Raw genomic sequence first — 24,250 nt, 5'->3', positions numbered from 1 at the left:
CTATCCCTTTATTTGTTTACTTTTCCATATCTGATTTTGTAAAAAACTGTTAAATCCACAGTTAAGGTACATTTAATGCTTATAAAAATATCAAAATGACAATATGGGCAGAATAAAGTTGTATTAGCTAGATCAATGCCAGGCAGGGGTTAGTGTTAGGGAGCCAGGTCCAGTTTCCTGATTCTCAGAGCCTGATCTGAGGCTGGCACAATTTAAAGTTAGTCCAGGATATCCAGAGTAGGACAGAGCTACAACATGCCCCCTTGCACCTCCACAACATGCCTCTTATACTCTGAGAAGAAGACGGAGGTACAATGCCCAGACTCACTACATCTATGCCAGCAGGAAGTTCTCCTCCCACAGGGGAATTCTCTTGACATTTGAAGTTCCTTTATGGACCCTTTTTCTCCTCTGACTGGTGCAAGGGGGCCAAAACTGACAAAGAATACAGCCCAAAATAACTATATCATTTATAAAATAGCAAGCAACAGGGCAAAGCTTCCTACACTGCCTTAACGTGCCTCAACCCTGACCTGGAGGACTCATCACTAGAAGTGTGATGGTAGATCAGTCTTCCTGCCCAGTTAGCCCTTAGCCGAGTCTTTGTCAGCAAGAGTGAGAAATATTTGTTTTGTGATGTGGACACCAGTCTACTAAGAACTTGATTGTTATGTTAACTTGATCATGTAGGTCACTGAAATATTGTGGGAACTGAAAGGCAGTATCAGAGAACGTAAAAAAATAAAACTGACCAATTTTCTGTTTTGGTCCTATTTGTATAAGCCTTTTTTTCCAGTTACTTTGTCTAAATCTTGAATTATATTTTCCAATAAAAGGTAACTTTGCTAATCTAGTTTTCAACAAGGCCTGCTTTAATGAACTAAACCAGGAAGCCTGCTGAACATGAATGCATTGATGACTATACTGACAGCTATGATTACTGAGAATAATCTAGAGATGTAATTTTACACAGGAATGACATCAAACAAGTGAGAGGAACATTAGTTCTCAATGAAGGGAAGTAGCTTCTTTACAATTAAAGTGGAGGAAAAGGTCCAAATTTTCAAGTGACTTGTAATTTTGGGAGCCCAACTTCCAACACCTTAATAGGATCTGATTTTCAGAGGGAGGTTGTTTAGTACTTTTTAAAAATCAGGCTTCTTCAAGGTTGATCAGGTTGAGTATCCAAAAAATAAGGAAAATCAGTAGTAACTTTTGAAAATTTAAGCCTACTGCAAATACATACTCTTCTGCCCTTATTCATTATGTGTGCAATATTTATTTAGGATAATCTTACTGGTTCCTTATCTAAATTATTTAACCTTGCATTCCCTTCTTCATATTCAGAAAATGTATCATTCCAGGACATGTCATTGTAGTATAATTTTCATTTAACAAATGCCATGACATTTGTCCTCCAAGCCAATTTGTATTCTCTTTCCTCATTAGCATTTCTACATAGAGACTCTTTGTGCTTTCCTACTGATTCCTGTGCCAACTCACGACACCTGGTCATGAGTTAACCTTTCAAACATTTTTTAATTTGGAATTCCCCAGGTTTTGGATGATCTTGGTACACATTTAAGATCTTGCATAGTTGGATATGTGCCCAGCTATTTCATGTGATTCCACTATTCATTACAACTTTAAAATGTGAATATTTTTAATAATTAAGGATGGGTAATATTTAGAACTGATTCTTGAAAAGATTAATGTGCAGTCAATGTGATGCCACACAACATGCAGGGGTCCACCCTTGTAGAAGTTGTTGCAGTATCGTGACCTTAGATTGTAAGCTCTTCAGGTCAGGAAACTGATTTTACTGTGTGTCTGTACAATGCCATCCTAACTGGAATCTTTAGCATTACCATAATAAAAACCAAGTGCTTTTATTGAAGTCAGTAAGAGTTTTGGCATTCACTTTAATAAATAAATAATAAATAAAATAAATAATAATAATGGAAAAAGAATTAGCCCCTCTGATTTCATGAAGCAAAGGAGGTAAAACTGATGTCACTTGTAACTACCTATACAAATATCGCACTGAAGAAGCCAGCAAAAGTAATGGGAATATATGTAAATAGAATATTTAAATATGAATTTATATCATTTTTATAATGTACAGGTTTTATATAATTTTATAATGTATAATTTATATCATTTTTATAATGTAATTATGGGGACAGTTGCAACTCTATAGCTAAAGTTGAGTTCCATTTGACACTTAAGCAGGGATTGAACCTCTGTGTTATGTATAACAAAATACAATATTTCCTTTTTAGAATTATAGCACAATTCTTTCTTCAGTAGAGAATTAATTTTCATAATATAAAAGTATATCCATTAATTATTTCACAATTTAAAATTATTTTAAAAATGGATCCTGTAAGACAATGTTTAATATCTTGTGTCAGTCTTTTCTCTGTGCCAAATCATCTTAATAATGGAATAACACAAACTCTTCAAACTTGCCGTGATTATGAAGGGAAATATTTGTTTTTAAAAAGCAAACTTTATTTTGTCTTTAAAATACACTTAATTTAAGCTGTGAACACAAACCCTGACAAACCTTAATTACATTGAGATGGTTATTTTGAGGTATCACTACATGGCAGGGTTAAGATTGTTCTGATGCCTTAACTCTGTATTTCCATATCTTAACATGTTTGGATTTCTTTTAAGTGTAACCCTAACTGTGAATTTCCTGGGTTTGTAATACTTGGTTTTGGGATACAACATTCTGTAACTGTTTGACCCTCAAATAACATACATTAAAGGCAATGAAGCAAATTTATCCTTTATATATCCACTGAAATCAATGGAGTTACAACAGAGGTAGACCTGTCCCCTCTGTCTTAAATCAAAAGCATAGTTCTCAACTTGAATTTAAAACAAGTTGCTGTAGTACATCTCAGAAATGTTAATTTTGCATTTAGAGTTTGGGACTCATTTATGTGTATACTGCTATTGTGGAGTTTTCAAACAAAGCATTTTGAATTTGAATTTCCTTAAGAGTAACTGGAGGTGAACATCTGTGCCCTTCACAAATTATGACATTATGAAAGTAACGTTCAAAAATGCATAAACAGATATGGTGTCTATAACAGATTTCTTGTTTGTAGCAATATGGTGACCCAGGTCTCTGTCAATCTAGAGTTGTTTACCTTTCTTGTACTTTGCAGTCTGTGTCAAAGAATACAAAAGACAGTGGGCATACAGACATGAGGATGTAGGTATTAAAACTCAGGATCCTAATTCCCATTTATTTTAATGTGAGTTAGGTAACTCGGCATTTCTGAAAATCCCACTAACCCCCTTCTGCATTTTTAGGCACCTAAATACCTTTGAAAAATAACTATCTACCATATATAACAGGCTTGATTCACCCCTGCTTTGACTTCATCAAAGATAAATTTGACCCATTTGGTCTTGCAAAATGGTTGACATGATGACATTACAGTAATCACTTCACAACAGCTAGCTGATCTCTATATTGGAAGAACAGCAAAACTAATGAAGTGTAAGAACTACCCATACTATTGTAAGCAGGGTCTGCATGAACTGTCCCCTGGCAGTTAGTTGGGGAGGGGGAGAGACTTCAGGAGCTAACTGTATTTACATGACACACCTACCCTGCTCCAATGCCTGATCCCCAGGATGTGTGGACTCTGCCTCAGGGTACCTGGTCTGGTTTAACCTGTACCTCCCCACTGTTCAAAAATAGAGCTAAATAGGCTTCATTAGGAGCCTTTTGTTATTTTAAATGTTGAAATCACTTGTGGTGGAACCGTGTTTCTGCCCAGACTGCTGAGAGCTAAAAATCACTAAGAGCTTACAATCACTAAGGGACTGACCTACAGAGGTCACAGCAGAGAGGCAGGTGACAGCAGAAGGTGGCGGATGGGAGCAGCTGGCAGCAAGCAGGCAGGAGAAAGTGAGCAGTAGGGAGGCGGCGAGTGGGTGGTCGGCTTGAGGCAGCGAGCGGGTGGCCAGTGGCAAGCAGTTTGCATAATGGCTAATATGTCAGGCTTGTTTGGCCCTGACTCAGAAGCCCCAAACTTGGGGGCTCCAGCCTCAGCCGATGAGTGGGCAAAAGCACTGGGGAAAGCATTGGAAAAAAGTGGAGTTTTCCCATGCTACATCAAGCTCCTGCCATAAGTTAAAGTGATTTTCTGGGGGGTCCCATCCCAATCCTTGGGGAAGAGGAGTTTGAAACCTGGTTGGAACATGCCACTGAAATGCTGCATGAGTGGGCCATACCAGATACAGAAAAGTGAAGATGTCTAGTAGAGAGCCTCAGGGACCCAGCATTAGACATGATTTGCACCCTGAAGCTCACTACCCCTGGGGTCAGTGTGAAAGACTACGTAGAGGCCCTCAGTCACACCTTTGGGAGAGTAGAGGGCTCTGAGGTCATTTACTATAGGTTTCTTAATTCCTGACAGGAAAGGGGTGAGAAGGTCTCAGCCTAGATACAGAGGCTGGAGAAACTGCTTCAGAGAGCTGTCTAGAAGGGAGCAGTGACTGCTGAGCAGATGGATCAGACCAGACTGGCTCAACCCGATTCTACTTCATCTCTGATTAAGAGAATGACAGGAAGTCCCCCAATTTACTCCCAGCCGATAAAAGAAGTCAGAGAGGAGGAAGAAAGGCAGGCTACCAGTGAGTTTTGGGAAGCCCAAGCATCTGAGCCAGCCAGCACAGCATCCCTGCGAACAGCCAGCATACTAATGGTGAGCACCAGAGAGTAACTAGCCCAACAAGTGCAGGTCCTGAGAGAACAGATAACTGAGCTGCAAAGCACCATTTACCGAGTTGAGACTTCCAGGCATAAGGAGCCTTTGGCTGTGGTGATGGAGAAGTCAGCACCATCCCAGCTGGACGAAGAGGGAAAGGATAATTCTTCTGTTTCTGATGTGGACAGGTTAAGCCCAGTTCTGCTCCCCTGTATTCAGTACAAAAGTGATTTGTACCCACTTGGAGCTGCACAGCTCCTGTCTGCTAGATACCTACGCACAGTAGGTGTGTTCATGTAAATACAGTTTGCTCATGAAGTCTTTCCCCCTCCCCAACTAACTGTCAGGGGAGAGTTCATTATACTATACACTGCTTACACTATATAGCAGTGGTGGGCAACCGCATGAGGCACATCAGGGTAATCTGCTGGTGGGCTGCGAGACAGTGTTTACATTGACCAACCGCAGACATGGCCGCCTGCAGCTCCCAGTGGCCACGGTTTGCTGTTCCTGGCCAATGGGAGCTGCAGGAAGTGACGGCCAGCCCATGCCACTTCACGCAGCTCTCATTGGCCGGGAACGGCGAAGCGCGGCCATTGGGAGCTACAGGCGGCCATGTCTGCAGATGGTCAATGTAAACACTGTCTTGCGGCCTGCCAGCGGATTACCCTGACAGGCTGTGTGTGGCCTATGGACTGCCCACCACTGCTATATAGCTATCTGGGTACTTCTAGGGAATTTGTCATTGTAGCTCTAAGAGCCTAGTGTTTTTTTAGCTGAAAAGCAAATGCAAATGGTAACATACATAAACTATATATATATATTATCTTGACAGCTCAAAAGGCAATTAAATAATCATGGTCAGAGTCTTCCCTCCCTCCCTCCCCCCCAGGTAAAAACTATATAATTAGACTTCTCTTTTCACATACCAAACACTTACAAAACAAGCTTCAAAATGCAAAGAGAATATCATAATGCTCCTAGTGCTGGAAAACCATTCCCTGATTGAAAAAAATGACCATCTCTAATATGGAAGATACAATTAACTTATGGGATTTTTTTAGGATTGAAGTTTTTTATTGATTTCAAGAATTGGACTGTGATGCAGTATTTTCTCCCACAAATGCAGTAGCTGTAGTTAGGACAGAAGCTCTCCCTTATCTGAGGGAGTTCTATGTGGACAGAGGGAAAGCAGTTAGATTACAAACTACTGGGGTTTTCAGTAACAAAACTGAATTGAAGTTATCCCATTCTAGAATAATTGCTATTTTTTTGGTAACAGATAACTGATAACAGAAGAATCCCAATGTATGTTACAGACTTTGGACCAAACTCAACGAGGCCACAGTGGGTGTAATTCAGTGCGGAATTTAACCCATTAATAACAAATCATCATTTGTGTGTCTCATCTGATAGATGGCATCCAGAGTAACAGGGCTTTTTAAGACAATGCTGCAGGTGGTGTGTCCATAGTGACCAAGAGAGAAGAGTGACACCTACGGAATCATTGATATTAACTTTTTGCAGCACTGTGGATTTTGTATCTGTTCTCCGCAAAGATATCACTCGAAAATATGGGAGAGAAAATGCAGTAGTATAAACTAATATAGGTATAAACCATCCCACTTATTATTCCAGATCAAGTTTTGCAGAATGTTTGCTCAGAAGCACTAAATAATTGTTTTCTTACTATTCTCATCTGGGTCTGATCCTGTTTCCCATTGACTTCAGTGACACAAAATCTGGACCCTGTTAGAAAAACTATTCACTCAACGTTTTCTGCATCCAAACCCAGAGTGTATCCTTCTGTCCCTCTCTTCATAGATATTGATTACTTCCAATTGCTCACAACCTTTTAGCTTCCATTGCATCAGAACCCTTAAAATAAAAGTGATGCATCCACTTTTATTGGTCTCTTTAGAAAGCCAATCTGTAATGCTGGTCAAAAATGCCTACGTGCTTTTGCATGCAAGTGTGTGTGTGTGTGTGTGTGTGTGTGTGTGTGTGTGTGTGTGTAGTGTTTTCTTTTTTATCCATCTTGGTACTTTTTATGTTGGGGAATCTTGAACATATTTTTGTATGCAAGAGCTAAAATGCACACTCTTCTCTCTGTCTTTGTCTAGTCTCATGGAACTATTTACAAAGCAGTATTTCTGCTTTATTTCTCACTTAATACAACAGCATCCTAAATATTTCACTAATTATGCTCAGTATAAAGAACTAGATTGTATCTTTAAGGAACATCTTTGCAGAGGAGTCTGTGGAAGGGATTGAACTGCACCAGGAGCCTAGAAGGAATTCTGCGTGATTCAGACAGATGTCTTCTGGGAATTTGGGAGACCACGTGTTGCAATGGCAGCTCCATCAATTTCCAGCTTTACCCTTTTCCCTCCCTGCTCCCTTTGTGGAAGCCATATTCTGCCCTTTTATGCCCTTATCCTAACACTGCACTTTTCTCTGTAAATTACACACACACACACAATATTATGTTAAAAGAACACTAAGATTACAAAGTCAAGCACTGCAGTGTTAGGAAATGCCAGAATTAAGATTGCCTGTGCAACCTTAATTCAGGCCTCTTGTGCATATGCATTATGATAAAGTCTTAAATTACATGATCACATACAATTTTTTTCTACATGCCACTCTGCCTCATTTAGTGCACAGTATGGACAGTGTGTTTACTGAATGAGCAACGGTTCAATATATTATTATAGCCTCATTGTTCAATGTGTGGTCCTAGGCCTTGTTACCACACACTGTTCTAACGTTGCTCTGAAGACAGAATTACTTTCCTCTTGGGCTTTTCGATGGTGCTCATTACTATAATATCTGAGTGCTTCACAGACATTCATGAATTTATTTTGACAACATCCCTGTGAGACAGTGATATTATTATCCAATTTGCACATGGGGAATTGAGATACAGAGAGATAAAAGTCAAAGGAATCCATTAATTTTGGGTGCCCCATTTGAGCCACCTATGATCTGATTTTTCAGACTTAGTATTATATAGCACTTTTTATATTCAAAAATATAATTCCCACTGACTTCATTTCCATCTATGAATGCTCAACTTCTCTGCAAATTAGACCCCAGGTTTCAAGTGGAAAGTTTGGATTAAATGATTTGCCTAGTATCACATAAGACCTCTGTGGCAGAATCAGGGATAGTATCCAATTATCCAGGGCAGCATTCACCTGCCTTTACCATAAGAGCATCTTTTCTCTCCTTGCATTTGTCTCATTTGATGCCTCATTCACTACCCACCTTCCGCAACAAATGAGGTAAATGTCCTATGACAATCTCTTTCACTATAAACTCTGATTCATCCTCATAGCATAGTCAGACAACCTTAACTGAAGTAAACAATTAGCACTTCTAACTAAAGGCCTAATTTTCTGCTGCCTAGCACCTTTTACAGGCCTTTGCACCTGTACAAAATAAGCGGAAAATTCTGTCATTATGACATGCCAACATTTTATACTCACATTATACAAGATTCAAAGAAGTGGAAAATCAGGCTCGATATTCTTTAGCATGGCAAACACTACAAACACTGCTTCATCAAATTTCAAGCTTCTTTAACTGTTGCTCCATTGAGACATTAATAAGTTTACAAGCATGCATTTCCACCGAATTTGATAGATCTAGTGTGTCATCACAGTTGTTGGAGATCTTCCAAACCTACCTGAAATCCAGAGAAATAAGATCCAAACCTATGGCAAAGAATGTTAGTTAATTGAAACCATTCAATACATGTTGCCACTATAAGTATTGTGTGCTCTTCTGTAACATTTAACATATTAAAGTCTATTGCTTTGTCACACGTTCCTGTTCTCTATTTGGAAAGGTTCTAACTACAGAAGTGAGAGACAAAAATAATGCCAGCTGCATAAATGTTAGATGTATTTGCAGTGATTAGTGCTGTAAGAAGGAAAAGCACAAAATTCATTCCAAACAGAGGAAAAATTTAGAGACAAGAAATCAACAGGAGAGGAGTGGGCAGAGACAGCATTGTGGCATGCAAATGATCAAACAATCAATGTAATATCCTTCATAGATCTTATAGCCAATCAGACAAGACAAGTAACATTTAAACTCAATGGAGTAGGAGTTTACCGAGGCCACTAGCAACTATTAATATATTTTATAGCTTGTAAAGTCTCATAATCAATATGATACATCAATGCTATGCCTATGTCACAATGCATTTGGGGCCAAATTCTGCTCCCATCGAATTTATGGGAGTTTGACATAGACTTTAATAGAAGCAGGACTGAGCTCTCAGTAAAGGAATGAAACCTAAATTTCTGTAAATTGTTCTGTAATCCCATTTTGCAAGCCCAGTGTACCTCTAAAGCACACCCAGATTATTTGTTCCCGTATCTTATGGCTTGCCAACATGGCAAGTTACCAAGCTGTAAATCAGGGTGTGAATCTTCAGAGCAACAACTTCCCACACAGTAACCTCTGAGGAGGACACTGCTATAGTGCAGTGAAAGGCATCAGCCAGAGTGGTGTGTGGAGGGATCAGATGGATGTGGTGGTAGGCAAGCATAATGGAGTCAGGCATGATGGAACTGTATAGAGATAGCATAGGATCAGCCACATAAAAGTTGGACAGAGAATTAGTGAGACAAATAGATTCTGTAGTAGAGTCAGAGTGGGCAATGAATATAATAAGAAGTGAATGAGGTGGGATGAGATTGATGGATTATAAAACATTACTAAATTGTGTGATTTCACTCATATTTCTTCAGTCTTAATGTCACATATCTAAATGATGGTAATTTGCATGCTAATTTTGAAGTTTCAAGCAAAGCCTATGTAAGTTATCCAAAGTCAGGTGAAGTTTGAACAGTTTCTGAGAAGTGTAAAACTTTTCCCCCACTCTAGCAGAAATAAAAAATGTATGAACATTTGTTCAGACTTTCCAAAAATGATCAAGCATTCAGCTTACATCAAGCATGAGAGGGAAACAAAAACAAACAACAAAATGTTGAGACATTAACAGCATCTGAACAAAAATTTTCAATGGAATGTCTATCTCATCTTTTGCTGTAGTAGAGCTAGTGTACTGTGTTAGTATATAGGTTTGTTTGTTAGCCTGGGATAGAATCTGGGGTTTGACTTTTTGATACTCTTATACTAATATGTGTAAACAAAGGACAAAGACACTGTGATGTTGCTTCTGCCTAGTCAGATGGATTTGTTAGTATAATGGGAATAGATAAGAGCAGTTAAAGTGTTACTCAGAGCACACTTTAAGATTGCCTCAACCCCTATCTCAAGGCAAAATCAAGCAACCAGTCAGGAGGGGCAAAGAAGCTGGCGGGGGAGGAAGGGGAGTACAAACCACTAAAAGACCAAAGAAATGCCCATCCCTGACCAGAGCACAACCTCACTGCTTTCCCCTCCCATGGGGAATAAAGAGGTGGGATGAAGACCCCAGACCCAAAATGTAACATGACCCTAAGTTGTAAGGGGTGGGACTGTGGGCATGGATTGCAGGTGTAATGATGCCTCCTGAGGTGAGGAGTTACTGGGAAAAAAGGCTCTGAGGTGTCAGAGTTATGGAACACGTTTTCTGGAAACTAACTCCAATGAACATCACATTGTCTACACTTCAGACTTCTGGTCTTCTGTTTTCTGTCCGCGTGACAAGAACCAGGGGAGAGGGTGAAGGGAAAGCCCTCTAACATACTGCTGAGCACCATATGCAATCATTGACTGCCATTGATTCTTTAGATTATGTTAGACCAAACCTTTGAGCTTCCTGATCATACCCTTAGGTGCACCTGTGTCTCACAATGGCTTCAGAAAGAGGTAGGTATATAATTCTAAGTAAGGATTTGGCCCACAATTATTTGGATTAGAAGGGTCATCTTAGTGAGGCAACATTTTCTAATTACTAGAGCAGCGAATAGGAGTCAGGAATCCTGGGTTTTATTCATACCTCTCCAACTGAGAGACCTTTGGGCAAACCATTTAACCTCTTTGCCTTGATTCCCAGTTTGTAAAATGGGAACAATAATTATCTTAAATAACTGTCGAAAAATTGAGCTCACGATATTATCTGTGTTTATTATCCAACTGGTTCTTCCATTTAGTTTTTGTACATTGTGGCAGGCTTGATCTTTTTATCCATGAACAGCAGATAGATGGGTATCAAGTCAAGTGTTGAGTATCTCCAGTGACAGAGGTTCCATAGCATGTATCAGTAACTCATTCTATAGTCTAGCTACTTTTTAAAATATTGGGACATATCCTGAGCTGGTATAAATAAATGTAGCTTCATTGAATTAGAATGGCTACACTAGGGGTCGGCAACCTCTGGCACGTGGCTCTCCAGGGTAAGCACCCTGGCGGGCCAGGCCAGTTTGTTTACCTGCCGTGTCGGCAGGTTCGGCCAATTGCGGCTCCCACTGGCCGTGGTTCACCGTCCCAGGCCAATGGGGGCTGCGGGAAGCGGCGCGGGTGAGGGATGTGCTGACCGCGGCTTCCCGCCGCCCCCATTGGCCTGGGATGGCGAACCGCAGCCAGTGGGAGCCGCGATCGGCCGAACCTGCAGAGGTGGCAGGTAAACAAACTGGCCCGGCCCGCCATGGTGCTTACCCTGGAGAGCCGCGTGCCAGAGGTTGCCGACCCCTGGGCTACACCAATTTGCACCAGCTGAAAGTCTGGCACATAAAGTTTGTCCTGATATATACATGTAAATGTTCTCTGAAGTCCATTACTTCTTTTTATGTCCTCTCTGACTAGTGAAATGTATGAACATGCAGTTACATTTCTCCTCTCTTTCTTGAAGAAACCCAGTTCTCTCAGCCTTTCCTCATAGATCTTATTTTCCCAAGCCTGTTATCTTTGTTACTGTCTTCTGAATTCTCTGTAATTTGTCTGTCTGTTTTAGCACTTTAAAATGTGATGCCCCAAACTGTCTGCAATACTCCCAGAGAGGCTAACCCAATGCCAGCCAGAGTGGAACAGTTACTGCTCTTGTTTTCCAGGCAATATTGTGGTTATTGAAACTGAATACTGCATTTGATATTAGTAGGAATACATTTTACTCTGGACAGATATTCAAGATCTCAACCACTCCAACCTTTCTATGGAGCTACCAATTATTTGGGGATTACCAGTTATAAATGTATGCTTCCTACATGAACAACTTCAGATTTTTAATTATTAATAATTGACATGTGAATATTGAATAATAATAATAATACCACCTAGCTATCATATAGCTGTTTTCACCCATAGATCTCAAAGTGCTATACAAAGGAGTTCAATAGCATATCAATTTAATATAATATTCTACCTGCATATAGATAGGGCCCTATCAACTTCACAGTCCAATGCATGGTCATAGGATTTAAAAAAAATATAAATTTCACGATTTCAGATATTTACATCTGAAATTTCAAGGTGTTATAACCATGGGGGTCCTGACCCAAAAGAGGGTTATGGGTGGTGGGAGGCTCATAAAATTATTGTGTGTGGGGGGGAGGGGTTACAATATTGCCACCCTTACTTCTGCACTGCTGCTGACAGAGGCGCTGCCTACAGATCTGGGCAGCCGGAGAGCAGCGGCCAGCATAGATGTGAGGGTCACATGGTATAGGTAGGGTTGCCAACCCTCCTGGATTGGCTGAGAGTCTCCCAAAATGGGCCTCAATCTCCCATGGCTACTGAATGCAATCTGGAAGATTTTAGGCCCCTAAAAGTCTGGCTGGCGGCACAGTGGGGCTAAGGAAGGCTCCCTACCTGCCCTGGCTGTGTGTGGCTCCCGGAAGCAGCCGGCAAGTCCCTCCTAGGCTCAGGGGCTGCCAGGGGGTCTCTGTGCACTACTTCTGCCCTGAGCACCGACTCCGCAGGCTGGGAAATACAGCCATTGGGAGCTGTGGCGGTGGTGACTGCATGTGCCGCATAGCCGCCCCTGAGAGTAGGAGCCTGACATGCTGGTTGCTTCCCAGGAGCCACCCAAGGTAAGCGCTGCCCCACCAGAGCCCGCACCCTGAACTCGCCCGCACCCCAACCCCTTGCCCCAGCCCTGAGCCCCCTCCTATGCCCCAAACTCCCTCCCAGACCCCCTCCTGCACCCCAGATCCCTGCCCCAGCCCTGAGCCCCCTCCCACATACAAACTCCCTCCCAGAGCCTGCAACCCAACCCCCTCCCGCACCCCAACCCTGTGCCCCAGCCCTGAGGCCCCCCCAAACTTTCTCCTAGAGCCCACACTCCAACACTCCAACCTCAGCCCGGAGTCCCCTACCACACTCTGATCCCCTCAGACCCGCCTCCCAGGCCCAGACCCCGCACCTCCTCCTGCACCCCAACCACCTGCTCCACCCTGGTGAAAGCGAGCGAGGGTGGGGAAGAGCGAGTGACAGAGGAAGCGGGGATGGAGTGAGCAGGGGGAAGGGCCTCAGCGAAGAGGTGGGGCAGGGCAAGGGTGTTTGGGTTTGTGTGATTAGACAGTTGGCAACCCTAGGTATGAGAAGGTCATTACTTTTTTTTGAGGGGTGGGCAGGTCCAGCCTTACGAGTGGGTGACCACCCAGGGCCCCATGGTAGGGGGTTGCTGTGATCCCCCCCTCACACACACAAGGCCCCTTTAGCTTCTGAGCACTAGGCCTGGGAGGGGCGGGGCTGGGGGCAAGGGTGCCAGAACCTTTGTAGAAGTGGGGGACTATCAGCACTGGAAGCAGAGGGGCCAGGGGCCATGCCCCGCACATTTAACATGGGCATAGTTTGGGGGTCACAGGTAGTGTTGCCCCCTCACCAAAGTACAAGCCTGAGGCAGGCACAGAGTTGTGCCAGCAGGGGCTGCGCTTCGTGGCTGGGGAGCAATGGGGGCAGGAAGAGAGATGAGGTTGTGGTTTGTCCTGCAGCCGTGAAAGGTTCCAGGAGGTGGATCTGACCGGCCCAGAGAGTGGCCCCGCAGGAAAAGAGAAAGTCCTGTTCCTTCCCAGGCCCACCAGAAGTAGCAACTGGAGCTTGGTGCGTGGTAAGCGCTCTGGCTATGTTTCACCCTGTCCTACCCATCACCGCCAGATATCACGGAGGAGACCATATTTCATGGTCCATGATGTGTTTTTCACAGCCATGAATTTGATAGGGTCCTACATATAGATAATTCAGATTGGTTATTTTCATTACATTATATATTACCATATTATTTAGAATACTAAATCCACATGCTATCCTAATGTTAATGACTTTAGAATAAGAATTGATTAATGTATGGCATATGTGCAAAATCAAAAAGACCAACTTCCATATTTCCTGTGCTTATTACTCTGCTGCTAAACTTTCTCAATACTTTTGACATGTAATGACTTTGACATCTGTTCTATTACCTTTGCTTAGATGGATGGAGAGTTGCATAACTCTTTTTTAAAACAGCTGAGGCTTTGCAGTTATAGTGGGAATATTTGCACCCTACTGAATAGTTGGTAATTATACACTGATTTATGGAGGATTATTGTGTGGCTCAGTTTGTAAAAAAATACACAGTTGAAGAAAAAACATTTCATCTGTCATCAGTAGACTGAAGAAAGGAAAATCACTTTTCATAACATTAGTTTTTAAATGAGGTTTCAAATCCTGCCAGGTGCTAAGCACACTCAACTCCCATTGACTTTTGTGGGAGTTGAAGGAGTCAGTATCTCACAGTATCAGACCCATACTGGATATTATATAAAGCTATTCTGCTTGGTCCATAAAGTTGCTGTACATTTTATGATTTCTTTTCAATGCACTATGAATGAACACTGTTTATATTTGAGGAAAAGGTCTGTTCCGGACCTAGTTCGATTGACTTTGCATGGAAATGTAGAGGTATTCAAAACATATTCCACAACTAATGGATAGTTGTTGGCTTGGCAGCATACCAGTCACAATATATATTAAGGAAATATATCAGAACACCCCATGGTAATGAAAACAAAGGTTTTCAATTTCTCATTATACCCCTCAGCATGTCACAAGTCTTCTGGCCTAATGGAGCTCACTTTATATGCATATTTCTGTCTTCACCACCTGAAGTTTGCAGAGGCCAATCATTACAGTATTTCTTCAGACAATATATCTACCTTAGTAATTGCAACATTAATCAACATCCAAAGTAACTGTCCAAGTTAATTTTTGCTACTATTTCTGACCTTACTTTCAAAAGGGAGACTCTGTGGCCTATTAAACACTACTAAGGCTTGCTAAGACAGTTTCTTCTATTTCAGAATGTAAACTACTGTCTAGTTTTTATATTGTGAGATTCTGAGAAATTGATCTATGAATGTGCTAGGTGAAAATAACATCCAATTATATGATAGGATTTTTTTGTTTTGTTTTTTTAGAAGTTAAAGAATCCAGATTGACTAAGCAAGCAATCATATTATGGGTTGAGAGATTTCTGATCCTCTGAAGCCTACAGCACACTGGGCACTATCGTCTCTTTTTTTTTTTTTTTTTTTTGGTGCTCTCCTGTCTGAAGTTCTTTTTGTTTTATGTTAGTACAGCCTAGCACCCTGCGGTCCTAGTCCCATGTTTGGAACTCCTAGGCACTACTGCAATACTAAATTGTGGGTTTTTTAAAGTGTAACTATAATATGATGTCTTTCAAGTGGTCAAGAGACAGGTTATTTCCTAATTGGGAGAGAAATAAATTAACAGATATAAAGGGTTGTATCAGAGCCGGTGCTAGGCATAAGCACACTAAGCAACTGCTTGACTCAAGGGGACCCCCATTAATTATTAATATGTGTTGTGCATGTAGGGGGTCCCCAAATATTCCTGCTTAGGGCCCCCAATGAGCTAGCACCAGCACTGGATTGTATCACAATGTAATTTATTTAAAAGCATGTACATTATTCCTAAGCAAAAATATTAGATGGCAAAGGCAAAATTCAGTTTCTAACTCACAGAAGCAGCACATCAGAACTCTGGGAAAACATCTCCGAACTCTGAGCCACACAGTTTCTTTCTCTGTCAAAAACAGCTCTCTAGTTACTGAAGTTGGCCCATTCTAAGCCAACTAATTTCTGTCGTTTGTTGGTGAGGTGGAGCTCAGAAGATTTCAGTCAAAGAGCAAAACCAAACAAAACACTACCTACATTTGTGACTGCACATACTCACTCAAAGATAGTGTTAACAAGCTGTATTGCCCAATGTGATCTACTGAAAAGAGACATACAAAGTATTACCAAGTTTCTATTGTTTTACTAGAGCAAAAAGAATTTCACAAATATTTTTGTTTCCATTTTCATCCATATTTTGTTTTTAATCAAATTTTCCACTTAGATATATATACTTAATATTAGTAGATAATAATCCTCAGGTCTGGAGCAGTATTCATCAATTTATTCATATTTTCAAACAACTCTCTCCTGAACGATGAGTTAAAAAAATAAAAACAGTATTCACTATTCAAGAAATCAGTATTGTTTCAGTTAGAAATTTGCCTTCATCTTCTTGTTAAAATTTTATTTTTTTAAAACAAGTTACTACTTTTTGAATTCAAGTGCATAATTTCCAAATACTTTTGATAACATTCAAAATCTAATACCAGAATGAAAGTTGATTCAATAAATATAAGTGGCCATATATTTCACTGGGAGTTGTACTTGCTTACACCAGAATATAATTTGGTCCACTAATTCCATATTTTAATATCCCTCAAGTTAAATAATGGCCTTGACTTCATGTTTGTAGATTGACCCTACCACTTGATACTCATCTCCATAGCATTCAATATCTACCTATAACTTATTTCTTATGGACATCAAACAGTAATGATATCTTCTACTTCAGAAATATAATGCAGATGTTTTGTATATCAAATCATATATAATGTCACCATATAGAGCTCTTTATATCCCAACAAGATATCAATGCTGTGGTTATTTAATTGTTGATAAGGGGGGAAAAAAATACTTCAGCAGCCTTAACTTTACAGAGCACAGCTTTACATTTGCAGAATTATTTTAAGTAGTTTTATATTTGCATATTCTTAATACTTTCTCTATCTACTTTAAATGTAATATGAAATGAGATGATCCACATAAACGAATAATCATAATTAACTAGCCAAGAAGCATGCCTCACTTCACTTTCCTTATACTGTTATCAATGTCACTATCAGCTCTCTGCATATGGACACTATTACTGCATCTATCACACAATTAAATGAAATCTTTTCAGCAACATCTGGCTCCTAGAAGGAAAATATGAATAATTTTGCCAGCTTTCCCCAGCTTTGCCTGCTGAATTCTAATTATGATGTAATGGAGGACATCAGCATGTGGCGGACTTGGTGATTAACCTATGGCAGCTGAGAAATAGGTCTAGTGAGATGAGCAAGGCACTTGGATCAGCTCAATCAATTATCTTTTTTTGCAAGGCTCTTAAATACAGCAATGACCTTGTGATGAGTAACAGTAAGTTACACTTGAACCCATTTAGGAAGTCAGACATCTCACAGTACATTACAGGAGCTAAATGCTTATTTTTTAAATTCAGTATTATGAAAAAGGTATATTATATGTACAGCTGCTTGTCCTTACTTTACTAACTAATACATGTATCTGCGCTCAGTCTCTCTTTCTCTCCATCTCTCAGTGTATGTAGACATTTCCCCCTGTATGGGCTGCTGTACTAGATAAGTTTCTATTTCCATACACTAGAGAGACATGGTAGGAAGTAATGTAGGTCTAATGTTAAGAAAAGGAGAAGAAGAGTAAGAATTCCCAAAGGATATTCCCAGCCCTCAGTCACTGACTCACCCTGTAACTATGGGCAGGTCACAAACTTCTGCGCCTCAGTTTATGCATTTGTAAAATAGATGCAGTTGTAGTGTCCTACCTTCCTGAGATTATGCGATTTGATTAAATTTATATTGGGAAAGCACTTACAGATTCCTGCTCAATGCACACCCAAACAATAATTCCTATGCACCCATAGGGTCAGATTCAGTTATATGCTCTGGCCATTTGCACCATACCAGAAACTCAAAACAGACATAAGTCCCTCGATTCCTGCAGCTCCCATTGGCTGGGAACAGTGAACTACGGCCACTGGGAGCTGCGGGGGGCCATGCCTGTGGACAGTCAACGTCAACAAAATGTCTCGCGGCCCGCAATCAGATTACCCTGATGGGCCACATGCGGCCCACGGGCCACAGGTTGCCCACCACTGTTGTAAAGCCTTTATGGTCAACAAGGCCGGCTTTAGGCCGATTCCTCTGAATCGAGCCCCGTGCCCTAAAGAAGAGCGCCTAACTTAGGTGCCTTTTTAATTTTTACTCACCCGGCGGCGCTCCGGGTCTTCGCTGGCACTTCTGCGGCAGGTCTTTCACTCGCTCCGGGTCTTCAGCGGCATTTCGGTGGTGAGTCCTTCAGTGCTGCAGAAGACCTGGAGCACCGCTGGGTGAGTCATCCCTGCCGGGGCCCCATCAAAACTATTCGAACCGGGCCCCACACTTCCTAAAGCCAGCCCTGATGGTCAAGTATGTTTCTTCCTGTTACCAGAGGTAACTGTACTGAAATTATCAAGCTGTGAGTACAACTGTGCTCTTTTCTTTTAGGTCTGGGTTGAGAATTATGATCAAAATGAAAGTAAAGAACAATATAATGAAATGGGCAAAATAAATAATTTAACCCATTACCTGTGTAGGGAAAGAATTTCTCAAAATATCACATTTTGTTAGTTTAGGAATCTGGTCTCATGAAACTGTATCCAGAATCTTAATGTAAAAATGTCTTCAATCAAATTTTCAGAAGAAGGCGCTAATTTGAGTGCCTCTCATTTTTCTTCTCTTATTATTGTAAATAAGAAGAGCAGATAAAGCAACTAATCAGAGTCTGATATTTCAGCTCAAAGAGAAAAAAAGCAATGCGAGAAGTTTGCTGTGAAGAGTCTCTGGAAAAAGAACAACTAATTTCCTTTTTCACAGTTCCTGCTAGCTGTGCAACCAAAAAACAGACGTGCAAATTAATATGAAATTTTAGTTGTGAAAGGCACAGCTTGAATTTGTGGTAAACCTCTTACACTTTTGTCTTATCAGCAATATGGTTTTCTGCTTTGCGATCACAAGTTTTTTCTCTGTCTCATTTTTAGTGAAAAGGCCTGCTGTTTTCTTCCCATATAGAGCAAGTGTTATGTCCCCCTAGGCTACACTATTAAACATACTGACATACACTTGTTTTAGTTCCCTTGATGGTGCTTTAGACTGAAATGGGTTTATTGGGTTTCCGCCAAGCTTTACCAGCGTAATGCCTTTGAGGTTTTTGCACATACAGTATAATTATCATCTAAATTTTTTAAAGACCAAGTAACAGGCCAAAAGCTGATTTTTTTTCAAAAATAATAAAGCATTGTTTAAGATTTAATGAAACAGCAGCACCAGTGTCAACATTTCTATTTTAAATGAACTTTGTTGTTTCTTGACACCTTAAATGATTGCTTCTTGGAGCAGCTAGTCCTGGAACCCACAAGAGGAGAGGCAATTCTTGATTTAGTCATAAGTGGAGCACAGGATCTGGTTGAAGAGGTGAATTTAGCTGGACTATTCGGTAATACCGACCACAATATAATAAAATTTAAAATCCCTGTGATGGGGAAAACACCACAGCAGTGCAATACTGTAGCATTTAATTTCAGAAAGGGGACTACACAAAAATGAGTTGGTTAGTTAAACAGAAATTAAAAGATACAGCACAAAAAGTGAAATCCCTCAAGCTGTATGGAAACTTTTCAAAGACACCATAATAGAAGCTCAACTTAAATGTATACCCCAAATTAAAAAACATAGTAAGAAAATCAAAAAAGTGCTACTGTGGCTAAACAACAAAGTAAAAGTAGCAATGAGAGGCAAAAAGGCATCCTTTAAAAAGTGGAAGTTAAATCCTAATGAGGAAGATAGAAAAGACCATAAACTCTGGCCAATGAAATGTAAAAAATATAATTAGGACAGCCAAAAAAGAATTTGAAGAACATCTACCTAAAGACTCAAAAAGTAATATAAAAAAATTAAGTAAATCAGAAGCAGGAAGCCTGCTAAACAACCAGTGGGGTCACTGGATGTTCAAGATGCTAAAGAAGCACTCAAGGACGATAAGGCCATTGCGAAGAAACTATATGAATTCTTTGCATTGGTCTTCACGGCTGAGGATGTGAGGGAGATTCTCAAACCTGAGCCACTCTTTTTAGGTGACAAATCTGAGGAACTGTCCCAGATTGAGGTGTCATTAGAAGAGGATTTGGAACAAATTGATGAACTAAACTGTAATAAGTCACCAGGACCAGATGGTATTCACCCAATAGCTCTGAAGGAACTCAAATGTGAAATTGCAGAACTACTAACTGTCATCTGTAACCTATCATTTAAATCAGCATCTGTACCAAATGACTGGAGGATCATGTGATGCTAATTTTTAAAAAGGGCTCCAGAGGTACTCCCCAGGAATTACAAGCTGGTAAACCTGACTTCAGTACCAGGCAAACTGGTTAAAACTATAGTAAAGAACAAAAATGTCAGACACATAGATGAACATAATTTGTTGGGGAAGAGTCAACATGTTTTTGGAAAGGGAAATCATGCCTCACCAATCTACTAGAATTCTCTGAGGGGGTCAACAAGCATGTGGACAAGGGGATCCAGTGGATATAGTGTGCTTAGATATTCAGAAAGCCGTTGACAAGGTCCGTCACCACTCTTAAGCAAAGTAAGCTGTCATGGGATAATAGGTACGGTCTTTTTATGGATTGATAACTGGTTAAATGAAAAAAGAGGCTAGGAATAAATGGTCAGTTTTCAGAATGGAGAGAGGTAAATAGTGGTGTCCCTCAGGGGTGTGTACTGGACCCAGTCCTATTCAACATATTCATAAATCATCTGGAAAAAGGGGTAAAAAGTGAGGTGGCAAAATTTGCAGATGATACAAAATTACTTTGGATAGTTAAGTCCCAGGCAGACTGCAAAGATCTCTCAAAACTGGGTGACTAGGCACCAAAATGGCAGATAAAATTCAATGTTGATAAAGGCAAAGTAATGCACATTGGGAAACATAAACCCTATTATACATATAAAATGATGGGTTCTGAATTAGCTGTTAGCACTCAAGAAAGAGATCTTGGAGTCATTGTGGATAGTTCTCTGAAAACATCCATTCAATGTGCAGCAGCAGTCAAAAAAGTGAACAGAATGTGGGGAATCATTATAAAAGGGATGGATAATAAGACAGAGAATACCATATTGCTTTTATAAAAATCCATGGTATGCCTACATCTTGAATACTGCATGTAGATGTGGTCACCCCATCTCAAAAATATATATATATGAATTGGAAAAGGTTCAGAAAAGGGCAACAAAAATGATTAGGGGAATGGAATGGCTTCCGTATGTGGAGAGATTAATAAGGGGGGCTTTTCACCTTGGAAAAGAGACGACTAAGGGGGGATATGATAGAGGTTTATAAAATCATGACTCGTGTGGAGAAAGCAATAAGGAAGTGTTATTTAGTCCTTCTCATAACGCAAGAATTAAGGGTCACCGAATGACATTAATAGGCAGTAGGTTTAGAACAAACAAAAGAAAGTATTTTTTTCCATACAATGCACAGTCAACCTGTGGAACTCCTTGCCAGAAGATGTTGTGAAGGTCAAGACTATAACAGGGTTCAAAAAAGAACTAGATAAGTTCATGGAGGAGAGGTCCATCAATGGCTATTAGCCAGGATGCACAGGGATGGTGTTCCTAGCCTCTGTTTGCCGGAAGCTGAGAATGGGTGACAGGGTACGGATCTTGATGATTACCTCTTCTGTTCATTTTCTCTGGGGCACCGGACATTGGCTACTGTTGGAAGACGGGATACTGGGCTAGATGGACCTTTGGTCTGACCCAGTATGGCTGTTCTTATGTTCTTCTGAAGAAACTACTATTTTAATAAAATAATGATTTTTTCTGGAATTATATTTATATCGAACACTCATAATACTGAATGAAGTCCCTCACAGAAACTAAAATAGTACATTTACTTCAATTCATCTATTGTCTCTGCAGTACACTGGTTAATACCACAGAATAATATTTGGTTCAATTCATCAAAAAAGAAGAGCTCGATGAAAATGCTTAGATCAGGATACACAGGTGAATGAAAGGCACAGGAATGGATTTAAGAAAGAGGCTGCAATTTTATTAAAGTTACAATTGTGAGGGCACTATCTGCCCATCCCCTGTCACATACCAAGCATTTAACAGAGTTCAGTCCAGGGATACAAAGCTCTCACTATATAATCAACAACTTGAAGTAGGTCTTCTTCAGCTGCCATTAGGACACAGATCACTTTTGAATTCTTGTGCCTTCCCCACTGTGAAGAGGATACAAAGACTTCCAGTCTCCCATTTACCTTACAGGAAAAAAGATCCAACACCATGTCATGGGCCTCATTTACCTCTGGGAGCTGACTCTTTTAGCCTTCTTCCACACAGGATTCTGGCCACAAGCTATGACATCCCTTGGCCCGTGCTACTTCCCGCAGCCCCCATTGGCCTGGAGCAGGGAACCGTGGCCAGTGGGAGCTGCGATTGGCCGAACCTATGGACGGGGTAGGTAAACAAACTGGCCTGGCCCGCCACGGGCTTTCCCTATACAAGCGGCATCCCAAGTTTGGGAAACACTGCTGTAGTACCTCATAACTTAAAAGGAGTAAGAATAGAAATTTTAACCTACACTGTGCTTTCACAAGGAAATGAGGAACTTGAAAAACCCTCCACATTCCTGCCAGCAATTTCTTCCTGATCCCCCAAAACAGGTGATCAATCAAACCTCGAGCATCCTCAATACACCGCTCTGTCTACCTCAACCACAGGGAGAGGTGAAGCAATGACTCAGATGCCCAGAAAAGCTTTAAATTGAGAAGGAGGAACTATTCAGCTCCCCTCATCCTCCTTGGCTGGCCAATGAGAGGCAGAGAAGTCCCTCCCTTCCCCAGGCACACTTCCACGTGTAATTTGAGGCACAAGGAGGGGCTAAGCTCCAGCATGTCTGGACTCAAGATTTTCCCTCCCTTCCCCCAGAGTTGACCATCCCCCTTTTGGTCCATTCAAAGTTCTTCCCCAATGGTGAGACAGGAATGGCATTTGCGATAACACAATACATACATCTTTTTTTAAGCAAATGTCTTGCAATTTGATAGGGGATGGATCACTTGATGATTGCCTGTTCTGTTCATTCCCTCTGAAGCACCTGGCATTGGCCCTTCTCAAAAGACAGGATACTGGGCTAGATGGACCATTGGTCTGACCCAGTATGGCCGTTCTTATGTTCTAAAGTCAAGTTAACCAAGTATTAGAGAGATTCTTTATCCATAATCACCATTGCAATATTAAGGAGCAGAAAATTATATCAAAGGGACATAATACTTCTAACTATTTTTCCAAACAACACGAACAAAAAACATCTTCCAACAGGATTTTGGCTGCCTGGGAATTGGTGGAACATACAGCCCCCTACTATCCAAGTGACAAATACAACATTCAGAATTGCAGAATGATTTGTCTGTAGAGATCCCCTTCTTTCCTGCAGATGTGGCTGCAGTTAAGACCTGAACCCAACTTCCATTGACTTCAATGAGAACCTTTCTATTGACTTTAATAGGACCTGGATCAGATCCTTAATTAGTAGGTGTGTTTATTAGGTGGGAGTCATTTATTTATTTGTGCAGCACCACAAGCATACACATGTTATTTGCTTCTAAAAAGCTGTATGTGCCCTGCAGAGATTACATTGTAAGGGCAAATTGTACTGTCGGTTTCAGTACCACTTACTACATGAGGGGAACTTCTTTGGGAAGGGAGTCTTCCGAGCATCTGGGAGCTCTAATGACTATAGAATACAGGGCTGCCCGGGCAACTCTAGCTCCGGGAAGGCAAGTTAGGCTATATAGCAGGGAGACATGGAGGAGGCACATTACTGTATATAAATCTGATATTCCATTCTGTATGGCCTTTTAGACACCAAATGAAAGCACTTCTAGTGCTCTTTACCCAAGCCATGGGAGGAGCAATGGGGAGCAGATCCCATTACCACAAGTGCATTATTTCCTCCTAACCATGCAACTGACTTCAGCATTTATCAACTTCTTCAGTGGTGAATGACACCACTGAAGGATATAAGACATCTGCACATTTTAGCAGATCTAAAGTAGTTCCATAATCTTACACATTTTTTTTATTTGATTATACTTCACTTGCTGTATAGTATTGTAATCTTTGCAGAAAGCCCCTCTGAAATGTAACTACTGTAAACTATATATATTCAATTCAAATATACATTCCATTTTAACTAGTTTAACTATACATAAATGACATTAATTCTTTCAAATAGTGCTGTACACACAATTGGATATTCTAATGTTTTCAGGATATTTTAAGAGCTAGTGGTTCTTCAAGGAACATAAGTGATTAAACATATTGTAGTATACTATGAGGGTCTGGTCCTAGTGTGAATTTTTTAAAA

The sequence above is a fragment of the Terrapene carolina genome, unplaced genomic scaffold (assembly GCF_002925995.2).
Source record: "Terrapene carolina triunguis isolate 2854851 unplaced genomic scaffold, T_m_triunguis-2.0 Scaffold17, whole genome shotgun sequence".
In the NCBI taxonomy this organism is placed as follows: domain Eukaryota; kingdom Metazoa; phylum Chordata; order Testudines; family Emydidae; genus Terrapene; species Terrapene triunguis.
The sequence above is the reverse complement of the archived record's forward strand: the minus strand, read 5'-3'. Positions refer to the sequence as shown.